The 17,738-nt window shown below is 42.2% G+C and overlaps 1 protein-coding gene across 1 annotated transcript in view; it reads right to left on the bottom strand.

Moving 5' to 3' along the window:
• Window positions 1–17,738, bottom strand: part of CAPG (capping actin protein, gelsolin like) — a 257,079-nt gene that overhangs the window by 96,519 nt on the left and 142,822 nt on the right. The gene's annotated exons all lie outside the window — the stretch shown is intronic.

The raw sequence follows: 17,738 nt of genomic DNA, 5'->3' as shown, positions 1-17,738 counted from the left end.
AATAATAATAAAGGACTCAGAAGAAAGAGGAGTGAGGAGAGAGCAGGCTTCTGGGGCAGGGAATGGAGCAGAGAAAGTGAGAGGGAGGGCGGAGATGGATGGGGATCCAGCCGCCAGCACCCCCCAATGCCTGCTAACTCAGGCCACTGTCTTTTTAGTGATTCTGCAGCCGCCAGGCCTTGGCCTCAGGCGCCAATGGCGAGATAAAACATCTTGTCCTGGGGCCAGCAGCACAGCATATCCTGTGAGGATGACAGCAGTTTGCTTCTCCTAACAAATGCCTTTTGCATTCAGCAACCCAGATTTATTTGTCTGGGCTTTTCTTTCTGAGGCCTGAATTGGATAGATACATCTAAAGGAAGATTTCTCCAGCTTTTTTTTTTTCCAGGTACTTTCTAAATTTCATTGCTCCTACCTCACTCTTTTTTGTCTCAAACAAACTTTAGGATAACCCTTGGCTACCTGAAGGGTCAGGCCTGCTGTGGCCACCACCCTAGCCAAAGTTATCATCCATGCAGGTGAAAGTTTTGAGTCACTGGAAGGAGAGAGCAATGCTTGGCAGACATCCCCGGGTGAAGAGGAGAGGGGCCTGGCCAGGACAGGCGAGCCCGGAATGGAAGGAACCTCCTGACAGAAACACTTTATAATTTGCTTGCTGTGATGGGACCCAGGGAGGCGCTGCAGGAGGCTGCTCTCAGGAAAGGAAGACAGTTCTTTTAGGAGGGGAGCAGGGCAGGGAGCCAAGTCAGAGGAGGGTTTTTCAGACAAACCACGAGTCTATAAATGTAACTTCCCAGGGCTCACGATCACCAGTATCTGCCGCCATGAAGTGATCACAATTTCACTAGCAGCTTCTGTTCAAGTCTCGTCATTAAAGAAGTCATTCTCATACTAAACTAATGGATACCAAGCCCTGAGCCCATGCCAGGGCCTGGTGTATGGTAAGTGATCTCTAAATATGAGCCAGTATCATGATTATTATTGGGCAGAAAGCTGCCTCCCCCAAGTATTTAGCCATTGGCCAAGTGCTGTCTTCAAAAGCAACCTGGTTCATATCTGATCCCCTTTGTTTCACTTTCATAACAAACGTCTTCAGTGCCTTCCACCACACCTGATATTGCACGGCTTCCAGACATACCACCATGGTTGCCCTTTATAGACAACTCAAGTTATCAATGGTTCTTTTTAAACATTTTAAACATGGTACCCAGGATTGAATCTACTATTTCAGGTATCATCTGACCATCCAAGAATACTGTGGAAAAGTACTCCTTGAGCTCTCTCACTTGTTTATACATGAAGCATTATGCTAGTCATGTGTGAAATGCTGGAGATACGAAGATGAATAAAACACAGTGCCTGCTATTTGCAATAGCCCCAAATGCGGCTACTTATCATCATACTTGTATGGATCAATAAATTGTGGCCTATTCACACAATGGAATATTATATGGTGATGGAGATGAACTATCTACGACTGCAGGCAACAATACAGATGACTCTCACAAACATGATGTTGATCCAAAAAGGCAGACACAAAAGAGTACACAGTACTGTTGGTCTATTTTTTTATTTTACAAAAACAGCCAAAACTAATCTATGTTGTTGAAAGACTGGGTAGTGGTTCCCCTGGGGAGCGAGACAGAGAGTGTAAGAGAGCACAAGGAAGGTTCTAGGGTGCTGTAATCTTTGGTTTCTTCATCTGGGTGCTGACTGAATGAGTATGTTCAGTTTGTGAAAATTCTGTGAGCTATATATTTACAATACGTGTATTTTTGTGTGTGTGTGTGAGGAAGATCAACCCTGAGCTAACATCCATGCCAATCCTCCTCTTTTTGCTGAGGAAGACCAGCTCTGAGCTAACATCTATTGCCAATCCTCCTCCTTTTTTTTTCCCCAAAGCCCAAGTAGATAGTTGTATGTCATAGTTGCACAACCTTCTAGTTGCTGTATGTGGGTCTCCGCCTCAGCATGGCCGGACAATCAGTGTGTCGGTGCGCGTCCGGGATCTGAACCCGGGCCTGCCAGTAGCATAGTGCACACACTTAACTGCTAAGCCACAGAGCTGGCCCCAATACATGCATTTTTATGCTTGGATGTTATGTATCAATAAGAAGTTAAGGAGAAAAAATATCATGCATAGGATCAAGTTAATTGAAGGAAATAGTGAAATAACTTCAGTTCAGCCTGGCAAATGCCATAATAAAGAAATATATAATGTGTGTTACAGCGATACAGACATAAGACAGAGCTCAGAGATGGAGCAGGGTCAGCGAGGCCTCCCAGAGGGACTCTAGAGCTAAACAGGGGCTGAGCCTCATCCTTGGAGTCTGAATACTTGGAAAAGAAGGTAAATATCATTTTAGATACATTTGTAGAGAGAGGGTTGGAATGTTAAAGGTGCTCATCCCTGAGGACCTCATTTGTTCCCTGAAGTAAGAAGACAAAATAGGCCACAAAGACGAGAGTGGAAGTGAGATGTGAGAAGTGGACATGGTGATAACGTAGAAAACTCGGAGATGAGAGCCAGAGCCAACCAAGAAAGTAAAAATAAATTGATGCATGGTGTGGAGAAAGCCCAGCAGAGGTATAAACCATGAATTTGGAGTGGGGCCATTCTCATTGGTTGGGTGGCCTTTTTTAGGAGCATAAACAGAAAACCCAGGGTTGGGATTTTACTGGGCAGACGTGACAAAAGCAACAGAATTGGCACTAGTGAGGGAGTAGCTTAAAAAATCAGCCACAGTGTCCATCCAGGAGCAGAGAACAGTTGTCAGTGACCCACTTCCTCCTGTTTTCCTCCTCAAAACCATCAAATTCAACATATTCTTCAATTCAACATGTTCAAAACTGAACTTACTATTTTCTTCCCCACCCTCTTCTGGTCTCTAACCCTCTCCTTCCAACTGTTTCCTTAAGCAGCATTGCCATCCACTCAGCAGCCCAAGGCAAACCCCTGAGCCTCCCCATTCTCCTATCCAATCAGGCACCAAGGCTGTCAATTTCCCTTATTAATAACTCTCCTATTTGGGGCTGTCCCTCCACCCCCATCATCTCCTCCTAAATTTGAGACATGCTCTGTTGCAAAAACCTTCTGACCAGTCCGCGTGACTCTAGTCTCACATCTCCCCTCCATCCTCCAGGCTGCTGCCCTGATGGTCTCCTTAAATCCAAATGATCCGGTCACAGTCCTTTTATTAATACAGGTAAAACAAGGTTGCCCTGTGTCAAGACAAACCATAATCTTCCATCTAAGGGATCCTTCACCTCTCTCTTCTTTATCCCTCTACATTCCTTGCCTGCTTTTAAAATATTTATTTTAAGAAAAGTCTTACATTCACATGGTATTAAAAAAATTCAAATATTATGGAAAAGCATCAAATAAAAAGCACAAGTTATCTTTTCCTCCCTCCACCCCCTGGTGTCACTCTCCAAAAGTTACCATCACTGCTTATGTATCCTTCCTGAAAAAAAAAGTCTGCATATACCCATATATCTGTTTTTTAAATTTAACACAAATGAGATCATATTGCTGTGCACATTGCTTTTGTTTTTAAACAAAACAATTTTGGAAGATCTTTCCATGTCAGCATATACAGTCTACCTCATGTTTTAATGACTGCATACTTTTCTATTACATGAATGCATTTAACCGGTCCCCTGCTGATGGATGTCTAAATGCTTCTTCAGGGCTGGCCCCGTGGCTTAGTGGTTAAGTGCGCACGCTCCGCTGCTGGAGGCCCGGGTTCGGATCCCAGGCACGCACCGACGCACCGCTTCTCCGGCCATGCTGAGGCCGCGTCCCACATACAGCAACTAGAAGGATGTACAGCTATGACATACAGCTATCTACTGGGGCTTTGGGGGAAATAAATAAATAAATAAAAATTATTAAAAAAAATAAATAAAAAAATAAATGCTTCTTCAGTTTGTCGTTATTACAATGTTGGAGTGAACATCCTTGTACATGATCTTGGCAAAATTTTGCCAGTCTCTCCCTAGGGCAAATTCCTAGCAGTAGAATTGCTGAGTCAACAAGAACAAGCATTCAAAATGTTGACAGACGCTGCTAAATTGCCCTGCAGAAGAGTTGAATCTGTTTACACTCCCAGGAACAGTGTATGAGGGTACCTATTTCCCCATAATCTTGTGAACACTGGGAATTACCAAACTTTTATTTGTTTGCCAATCTGATAGATGACAAATGGAATCTTACTGTTTTGTGAAGCGTTTCTTTATGAGTGAGGTTGAATACCTTTCACATGTCTATTAGCCATTTGTGTTTCTTGTAGACTGCTCATATCCTCTGCCTCTACGGTGTTAATTTATGAGTCTGGGTGTTTGAACTATTGTCTAGTCTCCCAGGGAAGTTAATAGATTGATAGAACTCCATGAATTTCACCTTTGTCCAAGTATGAGCCTCAGTCAATCAAAGAGGATTGAGTGGCTCCTGAAAGTTCAAATAAGGGCCTACTCTTGGAGCTTTCTGTCCACTGGTGCTTCACCCATCCAGCTGACCCCTCCCTACTCCTTGTGCAACTGTCACCCTAAAAAGAAACCCCATATCCATTAGCAATCACTCTTCATTCCCTCCTGCTTTCAGCCCCTGGCCACCACTAATCTACTTTCTGTCTCTATAGATTTGCCTATTCTGGACATTTCATATAAATGGAATCACATAACATGGAGTGTTTTGCAACTGGCTTCTTTCACTTAGCATGTTTTCAAGGTTTGTCCATGTTGTACATATCAGTACTTCATTCCTTTTTATGGCCAAAGGATATTCCATTGTATAGATATGCCACATATTGTTTATCCATTCATCTGTTGATAGATATTTGGTTTGTTTCTACGTTTTGGCTATTATGGAAAAAATGCTATGAACATTTGTGGTCAACTTTCTGTGTGAACGTATGTTTCAACTCTCTTGGGTATATACCTAGGAGTGGAATTGCTGGGTCCTATGGTAACTCTATGTTTAACTTTTTGAGAAATCACCGAACTGTTTTCCACAGCAGCTGCACTATTTTACATTCCTACCAGCAGTGCATGAGGATTCCAATTTCTCCACATCCTTGCCAACACTTGTTATTGTCCATCTGTTTTTTGTGTGTGTGTGTGTGAGGAAGATCAGCCCTGAGCTAACATCCGATGCCAATCCTCCTCTTTTTGGCTGAGGAAGATTGGCCCTGGGCTAACATCTGTGCCCATCTTCCTCTACTTTATATGGGACGCCGCCACAGCATGGCTTGACAAGCAGTGCGTCAGTGCGCACCTGGGATCCGAACCTGTGACCCCCGGGCCACCAAAGTGGGGCGCATGCACTTAACCGCTGCGCCACAGGGCCAGCACCCTCCATCTGTTTGATTATAGCCATCCTAGTGGGTATGAAGTGGTAACTCATTATGGTTTTGATTTGCTTTTCTCTAATGTCTAATGATGTTGAGCATCTTTTCATGTACTTACTGGACATTTGTATATCTTCTTTGGAGAAACGTCTATTCAAATTCTTTGCCCATTTTAAAATTAGATTTCTTGTCTTTTTATACATATATATAATTCTTTTTATATGTACTGTATCCCTATATATACTGTATGATAAACCCTTGTCAGATATATGATTTATAAATATTTTCTCCCATTCTGTGGGTTTCTTTTTCACTTTGTTGATAGTTTCCTTTAATGCAGAAGTTTTTAATTTAAAATTTTTAATTTTGATGAGATCCAATTTATCTCTTTTTACTTCAGTTGCTTAGATGTCATATCTAAGAGACTATCGTCTGGGGCCGGCCCTGTGGCATAGTAGTTAAGTGCATGTGCTCCGCTGCTGGTGGCCCGGGTTCGGTTCCCGGGCACGCACTGAGGCACCACTTGTCAAGCCATGCTGTGGCGGTGTCCCATATAAAGTGGAGGAAGATAGGCACAGAGGTTAGCCCAGGGCCAGCCCAGGTTAGCCTGGGCTGAGTCTTCCTCAGCAAAAAGAGGAGCATTGGCATGGATGTTAGCTCAGGGCTGATCTTCCTCACAAAAGAAAAAAAAAATGAAACTATCGTCTAGTCCAAGATCATGAAAATTTACTTCTACGTTTTCTTCTAGGAGTTGTGTAGTTTTAGCTCTTACATGGAGATCTTTGATCCATTTTGAGTTAATTTTTGTGTATGGTGTGAGGCGAGGGTTTATTCATTCTTTTGCATGTGGCTATCCCAGCACCATTTGTTGAAAAGATTATTCTTTCCGCCATTGAATGGTCTTGGCACCTCTGTCAAAAATCTATTGACCATAGATGTGTGGGTTTATTTCTGGACTCCAAATTCTATTCCTTCAAACTTTCTTTAATGTGCTTTATTACTTTTTTTTTTTAAAGAAGATTGGCTCTATGCTAACATCTGTTGTCAATCTTCTTCTTTTTCTTTTTTCTCCCCAAAGCCCCAGTACATAGTTGTGTATCATAGTTGTAGAGTTGTAGCTCTTCTATATGGGATGCCGCCTCGGCATGGCTTGATGAGCAGTGAGTAGGTCCGCACCCAGGATATGAACCAGCAAACCCGAGGCCGCTGAAGTGGAACGTACAAACTTAACCGTTACGCCACCCAGTCAGCCCCGCTTTATTACTTTTATATATATAAAAAATAATCTTAAAGAAATAACTGTGAAGAGGAAGGGATATCTGTATTCATTCATTTAGTTCCCAAGAGGAAAACCGACATGGAATACACTTACTATTAAAAATTGTCTTTGGTGATTTGGTTGCTTAGAATAAGAGCAAAAACTGAGTGTTATTACTAGACTCTTACTAGTGTTATTACCCACTCCCCTCACTTCCTGTGCTCCCAAGTGTGTCTGAGGGAACTTCAGGATGGAAGCATGGCAGGAGGCCAAGGGGAGAGGGTCAGAGCCTGGCAGCATCACTGGTATTAGCAGTGGGCCTAGCAAGGGCAGGAGTCCAAGGAGAGGGCAGAGTCTGCACATACCTGGCCACACCTGCAGGGGCTACCCACAAGGTAGTTTGTAAGAGATGGTTCTCAAGGCCGAGCCAGAGTCCAGACACCATGATTGTAGTCCAATCTCCAAGTAAAATTCTCAGTCCAAAGGAATGCCTATGGCAGTACGCTCTGGAATAGATAAATACTCTGGAATAGAGTATCTCAGAACACTGTAACTTAGGCTGGGACTGTGGGCAGTATCCAGGGTGTATGATGCGTGCATGTGTGTGTGTGTGTGTGTGTGTGCAAGAGAGAGAGAGAGAGAGGTCTATTTTACATAGTCTATCTTGTAAAGTTTGTATATTTAAAAAAATTAAAATTCAGTGGTCTCCCTGGGGACAAATTATTTCATTAAGAATCAACACAATAGGGCCGGCCCAGTGGCGCAAGCGGTTCAGCGCGTGCGCTCCGCTGCGGTGGCCCGGGGTTCGCCAGTTCGGATCCCAGGCGCGCACCGATGCACTGCTTGTCAGGCCATGCTGTGGCGGCGTCCCATATAAAGTGGAGCAAGATGGGCACGGATGTTAGGCCAGGGCCAGTCTTCCTCAGCAAAAAAAAAGAGGAGGACTGGCAGATGTTAGCTCAGGGCTGATCTCCTCACAAAAAAAAAGAATCAACACAATGGAGCATGAGGGGGTTCTTTTCACAGAGGGCTCTGCAGTGGTGCTGGCACCTCAAAGGCACCACTATTTGGGAGCTTCCCATGGGAGATGTGCCATAGAAAATGCCTACTCTACCTGGGGGAGCTGACTAGGCTAAAGCCTGTTCATCCACCACACTCCACACCCTAGAGATAACTCACGTTTGTTGTTGCTGTTAATCTTTTTTGGTTTTTGAACTTACAGCAATAATTCTTGCAAATTTTTACAATTTCAAATAACACACGAGTGAATACAGGAAAAGTGTTAATCCCACTCCACAGAGGTAGCCACTGTAAAGTTTGGTGTTTAGGCTCCCAAAATTTATTTTATGAATCCAAAAATATTATATATATTTGTACTTACACATGTGTAACAATTTTTACAAAAACAAGATGATACTCTATATTGTTGCAAGATGTTTTTTATGCAGCAGAATATCACAGACCTCTGTTCAATCTGCACCTATAGTTCTACCTCATTCTCTTTAATAGCTACATAGTGTTCCATTGTGAATTAAGTACTATAATTTTTCAGTTTCCCTATTAGTATTCATTAGGCTGTTTCTATATTTTTGCTATTACAAATAATGCAGATATAAACACACACAACATATTTATACACTGAAGGCTACTATTTTTTTAGAACAGATTGCTAGAGGTGGGATTGCAGGATACTAGGGAATGTGAATTTAAATTTATGAGAGATTCTAGAAAGGATTCTTAATTTGTAGTATATGGTTGAGCTTCAGAAATTATATATAGAAACGTGTGTGTGGTACATGTTTCTAGGGAGAGATCCATAGCTTTCTTCAGATCTAAAAAAAGATTACACACACTGAGCCACAGGGAGCTGGCATTTCCCTGCAGCTCTGGACCACGGCTCTGGACCACAGGTAGTGAATTTGCAGGTCTTGAGCAATTTTATCCAGCAGGTACTTGTCCAGCAAGGGCCATTTCCTGTCCAGGTCCAGGACCACCTGCAAGGAGAGCAGATAGTAGCATTCACCAGTATGTCTTGCCCCTAGAGTAAAGGTGAGGGGCCACACAGACACACAATCACGGCCACACATATTTCTTGTGCTCCTGGATGGTGCTTAGGCTCAATTAGATCAGATATGTGTGCTCAGCTGGTGTTCTTGATTCTCGGGTTGGGAGGCCATCTCCACACTGTCTATAGCTTTGTCTCCTGGCAATGAGGACAGTGTCTAGCCTCAGATCTGCTCACCACCCCTCCCGGCTCCCACACCCAGCATCCATAAGCCTAGCCAAGTGGGACTATTCCCTGTCAGAGCCAGAGTCAAGTCTGTAGTAGACCACAGACAGGGGCCTTATACTCTGCAGGGCCGTGGGCTTCATCATGCAAGACTTTTAGGGGCTTACGACCTCATTCCAATCCTCAAACGGAAGGAGAGTAAGGCTGCCTTCCAGACAGGGTACAGGTAACTTGGACACTGACTTAGGAACTTCAGCATTAACAATAACCCTGCAATGTTTCCAATAGCTCAGTAGTTCTCAACAGGGGAGCACATTTACAGTTGTCACAACTTGCAGGGGTGGGGGCAGGGTGCTACTGGCATCTCATGAGTAGAGGCCAGCAACACTGCTACACATCCTAGAACGCACAGAACAGCTCCCCACAACAAAGAATTATCCAGTACAAAATGTCAATACTGCCAGGTTGGAGAAACCCTGCAAAATATCTGATTAATAGTATCCACAAACTATTTTGGACCAGAGAGTGATCATATTTTTGATAATATTCCCACATGCTACCTAGACCTGGCTCACATGAAGTTTCTGCCTGGACTATCCTGGGTTGTCATTTTTACAATCACTTTTACATAAACTCAAAAAAATCCATTTCTAAACAATCTGAGGTCAAATTCTTGGAGTACCCTCTCTTCTCAATGGGTCTAGGTGAGTGGTCTTCAAATTTTTGTGGCTTTTTGCTCCAAAAATAACTTTAAAAAATTATATGCTACCAGCACATTTTAAAATGGACATCTAAAGTTTTTCATCACAAATAGTATAGTTGAAAAGGTTGTAGGGTCGGCCCCGTGGCCTAGCTGTTAAGTGCGTGCGCTCTGCTTTGGCGGCCCAGGGTTCGCAGGTTCGGATCCCGGGCGCACACCGACACACCGCTTGTCAAGCCATGCTATGGCGGCCTCCCATATAAAGTGGAGGAAGATGGGCACAGATATTAGCCCAGGGCCAATCTTCCTTGGCAAAAAGAGGAGGATTGGCATCAGATGTTAGCTCAGGGTTGATCTTTCTCACACACACACAAAAAGTTGTAATTTTCAGTATATTGTAAATATTGCGATTTAAAATATAATAAACCATTGTTCTTAAATATATCTAATGGCATCTAAATACCATAGAGATTTAATATCCACCATCATTTAAAAAATACAAGAACAAAAAAATAAGTAAAATTAAAAACATAGGAACAAATTCTTCTTTAATAGAAAACCTGTATTATTCTTTTTTCTCTGTGAACTCCAATTTACTTCCCCAATAAAATTTTATACTAATGTATTTTACATTTTATCTTGAAAGCCTTTTATTGATCACCCTATCACCTACTCAGTACCAAAATATGCATATAAATTGAAATATATTTTTAAATGTTTATTATAAGTCTCTAAGAGTTAGCAAAATTTTCTTTGGCTTGACTTATCAATATAATAATCAGTACATAATTGATCAAAATAACAAATATAATTTTTTATAATTATCAATCAAAAAAGGACAAATATATAAGCGTGTGTGTGTGTGTTATGAAGTGGATTTTTTCCCCAATTAGTTTAAAAGTCCGTGGAAGAATATTACTTATCGCTACAAAGAGAGATCATTATTGATTTTAATCCTGTTTTTCATTTTTATAAGTGTAAGCACTGAGTAACCTTGTTCATATAAATAAGTAGATTGTTATAGAAGTTTTGTTAGAGCAATTTTACTAAATGTTTTTATTTCCTTCTAAGTTAAATGCCCAAACAAAAACCCAACAACAAACAAACAAGAAAACCTCATAGTGATCTATCATCTAAAATTATGTTTAGTAATCTATCAGCTAACAACGTTATTAAGTCATCCACTTGTGTAGAAAACAAAGGATTAGACAAGATTTAACTTGCAAAAAGATTTGTTAGTCATCAGAATTATTCATTTTCTCAATACCTACACCAATACTTCAGTGTGTTCCTTTGTTTAGCACCCTAGAGTGAGATTCTGCTGAGTGAGAGGTCTTCCCTTCTCTAATACACTTAAGAGAAGAGCCACGGTGAAAAGAGAATGGGAGATGAGAACCTACTCTTCCATCTCAGGTCCATTCTCAGGCAGATCAGCTTTAGAAAATAGTTCATATGGAAGTTAGGGACCTGGAAATTGATTTAATTAAAACTAGCAATGTCTGGACAGACCTTGGAAAGCTTCATGTAGTCCCAAGGGTACCCTATGCCAGTTTGCAGACTGCTGGTCTAGATCCTTGCTCCTCAAAGCGTGGTCCATAGTCCAGCAGGATCAGCATCACCTGATTAGAATTGTGGAATCTTGCTAAAATGCATATTTTAATGAGATCCCCAGGTGATTCGTATGTACATTAAACTTTGAGAACCCACTGCTTCTGGCAAAGGTGTCCATGGTCTTGAAGGATGATACTTTTATCATATATATAATATAGATCTTGCAGGCATCTTGAAGGTGTAAGGTTATTATCATTGATTCAACCAACAATCGGCTAGCCCAATAGCGTTCAACCCTGGTTGTTCATTAGAATCCCCTGGGTTACTTTTAAAACATACCTATGCCCTATTCCAAACCCAGAGATTCTGCCTCAATAAGTCTAGGGTGATGTCCAGGCATCAGTTGATTTAAAGTGCTCCAGTTGATTCTAACGGGCAGCAGAGCTGAAACTACAACACTCTTCCTCTGAATTACATACTTGAGAAAGGTTGCCCAATACTCTGAATTCTAGCTGCTGCAGTTGTCAAGGGACTCCAGAAACAGATCCTGCCGGTTCTAATCTGCACATAACCTAATCCACGAGAGTTGGGTTGATGCCTCCAACCCAGCTGGAAGCCTGGAAAGAAAGTACCAATGTAGGAACCTGTAGAAAGGAAAGGATCATTCCAGCAGGACATATGGGGTGATCACTCTGCTAGACCACCTTCCTTGTGATAGGTGCCACAAACCCTCTGGGACTGCATATAAAAAGTAACATCACTCCAGACCAAGTTAGGGGACAAAAACTAGAACTCTGCTCCCCAGCAGCTGAGAAGATCTCAACCTCAGTGGATCCTGACTGTGGCCTGGTTTGTACTCTTCCTCGGCCAGGCCTTCAATCACAGAGTGCAGTGAAAACAAAATCTCTTCCATTTCTCCTTCATGAATTGCCTTTTTCAGTTAAATGGTATTATAAGAACACCAACTACTCAGGCTTCCTGGAGAATTGGGTAGCCTGGAGGACTGAAAAGTTCTCAACGTATGGCAAAATCCTTGGCAAGCGTGTAAGGTCTTTGAGAATTGTGAAGGCAACGCCATTGAGGAAAGGGCTGCGTGCTCCCAATTGCCCCGCTGAATCAGCATTCTCCATCTTGGGGGCAGCTGTGTCCTCTCACAGAACAGAGTTGGGCAAGACAAAGGATACAGGAGTTCCTTACTACATCTACTCCAACATCCTCATTTACCTGGGGGCATGGGGCAGGATCTTCCTTTGGCTGCCTGTGGAGACAGTTTACAATGGAAGGATCCTGAGGCCAAATCAGATATCAATTAGTGGGAGGTTAGTGCAAACACACTGAGCAAAAAGAAAGGGAGAAAAGAGTCAGAGACGAAAGGAGGCCCAGGTACCAAGCAAACAAAGCTGGAGATGGAAGCAAAAGCAAGCAGGTGTACTAGTAGGACAAAGCTGGCAATCATCCAGGGCAGATTTAGCCCTGAGTTCAGGGCAAACCTAAACCACGACCAGTCTCAAGAGGCTGGTACATGCCTGCCTGAAGTGTTAGGGTGAGGTCTAAAGAGGTAAGTCTCCAAATGATACGTTATCTATAGGGACTGGCACCAGCCTTCAGATGAAAGCTGAGGATGGCACGTGTTAAGTCTGCGTGATAGCAAAAACAATTTCAACCTGTCCCAACAAAGACACTGATGATTCAAGGGAATAGAGCCATGGCTCTAGACAATAGCCAGGTGGCTGGACTAAGCAGCAACAGAAATGGCGAGAGGAAATCCTTACAGGAGTCCTTTATTGCTGATTGTAGCCTTTGGACACAGGTAGACTTGGCTCAATCCTGAGAACTCCATCCATACTTGGGTGGGAGAGAGATTTGAACCCTAGTGCTTGGACCCTGTGCACTCTCATGAATGGCACCATTAGAAATTTTGGAAAGCATCATCAGAATCATGAAAGCTCCATCAGAAGCCAAACTAAGGGGGGAGCTAGAGATGGAACACCCTATTATTTAGCTTCCTCCTTCTACCCACCTCTCCTCCATGCACCTTGTTCTTCCAAAACTTATCATACAAATGAATTAGTTCATTTCTCTATCAATGAGGTTGGGCATCTTTTCATATGTTTATTGACAATTTGCTTTTGCTCCTTGGCGAATTACTCACTAACACTCTCTTTCCTGGTTTTCATTGGGCTGTCTGTTATTTTCTTTTCAATTGGTACGAACCCTTTGTCTGTCATATGTGTTGCAAATGTTTTCTCCTTGTTTGTTTGTTTTGGATTTTACTTATATAGTAATTTTTCAATTTTATGTAGTTAAGTCTATCAATCTCTTCCTTGGTGGCTTCTGAACTTTTCATTTGTCATACTGAAGAAAATTAAAGAATGATAACACAGCATTGGCGAGAGAGTTGGGAAATGATATTCTCATACCCTGCTGGTAGGAATGTGAATTTTGACAGCCATTTGGAAAGCAATCTGGCTATAACTACTAATATGTAAAAGTGCACATTACCTTTGTCTCAGCAATCCCACTTTGTGACATCTTTTCACAGAAATAAAAACATTGGTTCACAAAAGTATATGTACAAAAATGTTAGGTTCATCAGCATTGTGTGTAGGGCAAAAATGAGAAACAACTTGAACGTCAACCAGTAAGGCAACAGCTGAGTGAATTGTATGGCAGTCATACTGCAGTATATTTTACTGTTATTAAAAGGAATGATTTTGCAGAACAATGTGAATGTACTTAACTCCACAGAACTGTACACTTAAAAAATGGTAAATTTTATTATGTTTCTTTTATCACAATAAAAAAAGGAGAAGAAAATAGAATGATTTATGTGTCTACATTGTATGCTGGAGAAAAGACCATGAAAATTAACAGAAAAATCCATGTTTCAGGTAAAATGTGTGTGTGTGTGTGTGTGTGTGCAGACACGTTCACAGAAAAAGGTATAGAAGGATACAAACCAAATCTTATCATTAATTACCTCAGGGAGTGTGAAGTATTTGTTGTTTGACTTGTAACAAGGAGCATGAATTCAGAGATGATCAGATCCAGGCTCAAGTCCCAGCTCCACTACTGATTTAACGAGTGACCTGGGCGAATTACATGTTAGTTTCTTCATTTGTAAAACAGGAAGAGAAATAGTACCCGCCTCATTACAATTATTGTGAGTTGTAGATATTAGAACAGTGCCTGTCACAATAAATCATATTGTCATCATTATATTACTGTCTTCTTTAGTGTCTTCTTCGTTGTACCCTGTGTATTCTTCCATCCCTCACTACTTTATTGAGATTGTCAAAAGATTTAAGTATCAGGAGGAAAACACAGGGAAACAAAAACAAGTTACAAGAAGTCTAAAAATGGGGGGATTCACATACTACTTGTTTCAGATCCCACTAGAGCTAGCTTGCTTCTGAGGCCATCTGAGACCTCTGAGCTTTGGCCCTAAAGGACTGGCACAATTTTGGAGACATCTGGTCTAGATTTCTTTCTTCTTGGCCTGTCATCACATAGAAGGTACTCTTAAGACTCACAGCCTAGGAGCTTTATTCTCAACATCTCCGTACCTTCCCTATTGCTCTTTGATAATACCTAGTGTCATCTTTCTCTTTTCTATTGCCAAATCAACAGCTTCTTGCACTGCAAATACTTTTTCTTACTTACTGGAACTCTCTCCTTGACTGGCAGACTGATAAGACCTGGATTTGTTATATTTGTTGTTTGAGTCACAAACCCAGTTTATCCAATCCCAACCTTGGCTCTTTCATAGGACTACTGCCACATTAATGTTCCGTGGGTTGAGAAATCTGGAGCCTTTAGGCAGTGATTAGATTTTTTCTATGTGCTTTACAGCATTTCACATTCAACAAATCTCATTAATGTTAAATATGAAATAAACCAGTAACTTCTGGTTTATTTTACCCTTAGGGCACTAATGTGTGGAATCAGAAATCTCATTCCTCTCAAACAGGATGGCAATAAGCTTTCCTGTTAGTAAAGAGCTCTCAAATTTATTAATTATGCTTGTGACTAAAACAAAGCAGTAGCTCTTTTCATTGATCTTACATGATCCCCAGGGTGTCTCATTTTCCCACTTCCATCTGCCATCCCTTGTATTTATTCACTTTTTCCTTTTGACTCCTCTTTCTCCCTCTTTTCTTTCTCCCTCTCCTCAAACATTCTTAAGGACCTTCTGTGTGTCAGGCACTCAGCAACAAAGCCTGAGCAAAACAGACCATCTTCTCATTGTCATGGAGCTTACAAACCTAATTGGGAGTGGAGACATGCATTAAATGATCACCATATCTGTAATTTCAAACAGTACTTCGTGCCACATAGGAAAACACAGGACCCTGTGAGAAATATGTGTAGGTGGAGGCTTTATCCAGGAAGTGGCAGCTGAGCTGGGGTGGGAGGGATGAGGAGGAGTTAGCTAGGCATCTCCCCCATTTAGAGCTCCAGGTGGGCAGAGACTAGGACTGTCATAGCACCAGTCCCTGGGTCTGCCTGACAGAGGTACTCATAAATGTTTGTGGGAAGAAGGGACAATGAGAAAAATACAAAATCAATGAAAATGTGTCCTGCTTTGTTTCAATACTAATCAATTAATAAATTTAACTGTTACTAATTAAAAGAAATTCAAAGTAGAAGACAGAAAGGAGAAAACAGCACAAGATGAGGTTGAAGAAGTAACAGCCAAATAACACTCAGGCCTTTATGGGTATGTAGGGGTGTTAGTCTTTATCCTAACTACAATTGGAAGCCACTGAAGGGTTATTTGTTATAGCTAACATTTAATAAAATACCTATTATGTGCTAGATACTGTGCTAAAGACTTTACTTGCATGATTTCATTTAATCCTTGAAGCAATCTTGTCATAGTACTATTATTATCCCAATTTTACAGACTGAAGACACTGAAGTGTAGTGAGGTTAAGTTGTTTGCTCAACACTGTTAATAAGCGCAGAAGCTTGACTCCAAAACCCCTACTCTTTACTATATTACACATGCTATGGGCAAGAAAGAGAAGTAGGTAAGCAAGTATGAACAGCTGATTCTAATCTCCTTGGCAGGAACAGCCTCACTGTGGAGTTGGTAGCATAGGGGTATCAGGGTTTAAGGAGCTAATCATTGAATTTAACTAATCCCCTTGTTCTGACTCCATATTAATCAAATGACCTTCTAATTATATTCTGGCTTTCCATATAGATTTTTCTGCTGGGAGATAATGCATTGAGCAGCCTACACATGCAATTTGTTTAAGTTGGCAATTTTATTACTCATTGTCAGTTAATAAATTGGCATTCTACTTAGAAAAAAAAGGTGAAATACACTAAAACACAAAAATCATGCAAGTCTTATACAGTTATCTTTCCATTAAGTTAGTTTGAAATATAAACACCTACAAATAAAAATAACACATATACTGTCTCTTTTGTGATTTAACGTTTTCTTGCTGCCTGTTTGGAGCGACCATGGATGTGGTCATGAAGTCACGGGCCCTATCTTTACCTTCTTTGTCAAAGCCCCTAGCACAGCTCGTGCTTCCATTGCTTCCCAATTGGCAAACTCCCACCTTTCCTCCCGCATACGGCGGAGAAGACTGTTCTTCAGACTGTACCTAATTCTATGAGCGAGAGGCAGCTGAAGGCTGCTACAGGGCTCTCATTCATCTCCCCAGGGTACCGTGCATCCTATCCTAAGGGCAGGCCGTTCCCTAACAACATCAAACCCGACGTTAATGCGCTCGGGGCCACCGAGGCAGCAGTCCCCGCCAGACGTGCACCGAGTCGCAGCCCCCGTAGGAGGGAAAGTGACCCCCGCCCTCCTTTCCACGTGTGGGCTCCTTCCACGCGGCGATTCCATGAAATCGGTCCCTGACTCTCCGTGTTGGCTCAAGTTTTGTTCTTTTTTCTTCTCTCGCTATAATTCCTTTAATGGGCAAAACTGAGACAAACGCAAGTGGACATTTTAAAGTGAAAGCTTCGTGAAACAAACCATTTCATCTTGTCAAGAGATCTGCTTAATCACATACAAGGGCTAAATAGGGCTTTCCCCCCAAGAAAAATATTCAAGTCTCTTGAACATAAGATGGAAATGACACTCTAAACAAGGATTTTTTTTCCTCAAAAGACATAGGAAAGTCAGCAAGTGCAAGGTCAGCCTTGCGAGCGGCCTCCTTTCTTGGACGGAGAAATGGCCGGAGCTGAAGGAGCCGGAGCGCGGCCTCCACGGTGGGGTCAACAAAGGATAAGGGCCTCTCTCAGAAACGTTAGCGTTGGGGGTGAGAGGAGGACAGCAATCGTTTAAATCGATGACAGAACTCTCATTATCCTGCTTTGCGGCCATTTTCACCACAGAGGCATGAACCAAGAAATTAACTAGCAACTAGGAGGCCCCCTCAGGATTTCCAGCCCCCAGCAGCTCGCAGGGCGGGGAGGAATACGGCCGTGCGAAGAATCGGACGCTGACCAGCCAAGATGGCCACTTTCACATGGCTGAAGGCCACTGGCTCCCTGTCACCCGAGCATCTAAAGGCGGGGCGGCCGGAAAGACCCTCGAGAAGAGCCGGAGGACAAAAACCCGCGCCGATTCCCGCCACCACCGCTGGGGGACGCGACCTCGCGGCAGATAGCCCGGTCAACGGTCGA

The sequence above is a fragment of the Diceros bicornis genome, chromosome 12, assembly GCF_020826845.1.
Source record: "Diceros bicornis minor isolate mBicDic1 chromosome 12, mDicBic1.mat.cur, whole genome shotgun sequence".
NCBI classification, from domain to species: Eukaryota; Metazoa; Chordata; class Mammalia; order Perissodactyla; family Rhinocerotidae; genus Diceros; species Diceros bicornis.
This window is presented reverse-complemented; position numbering and strand designations above follow the sequence as displayed.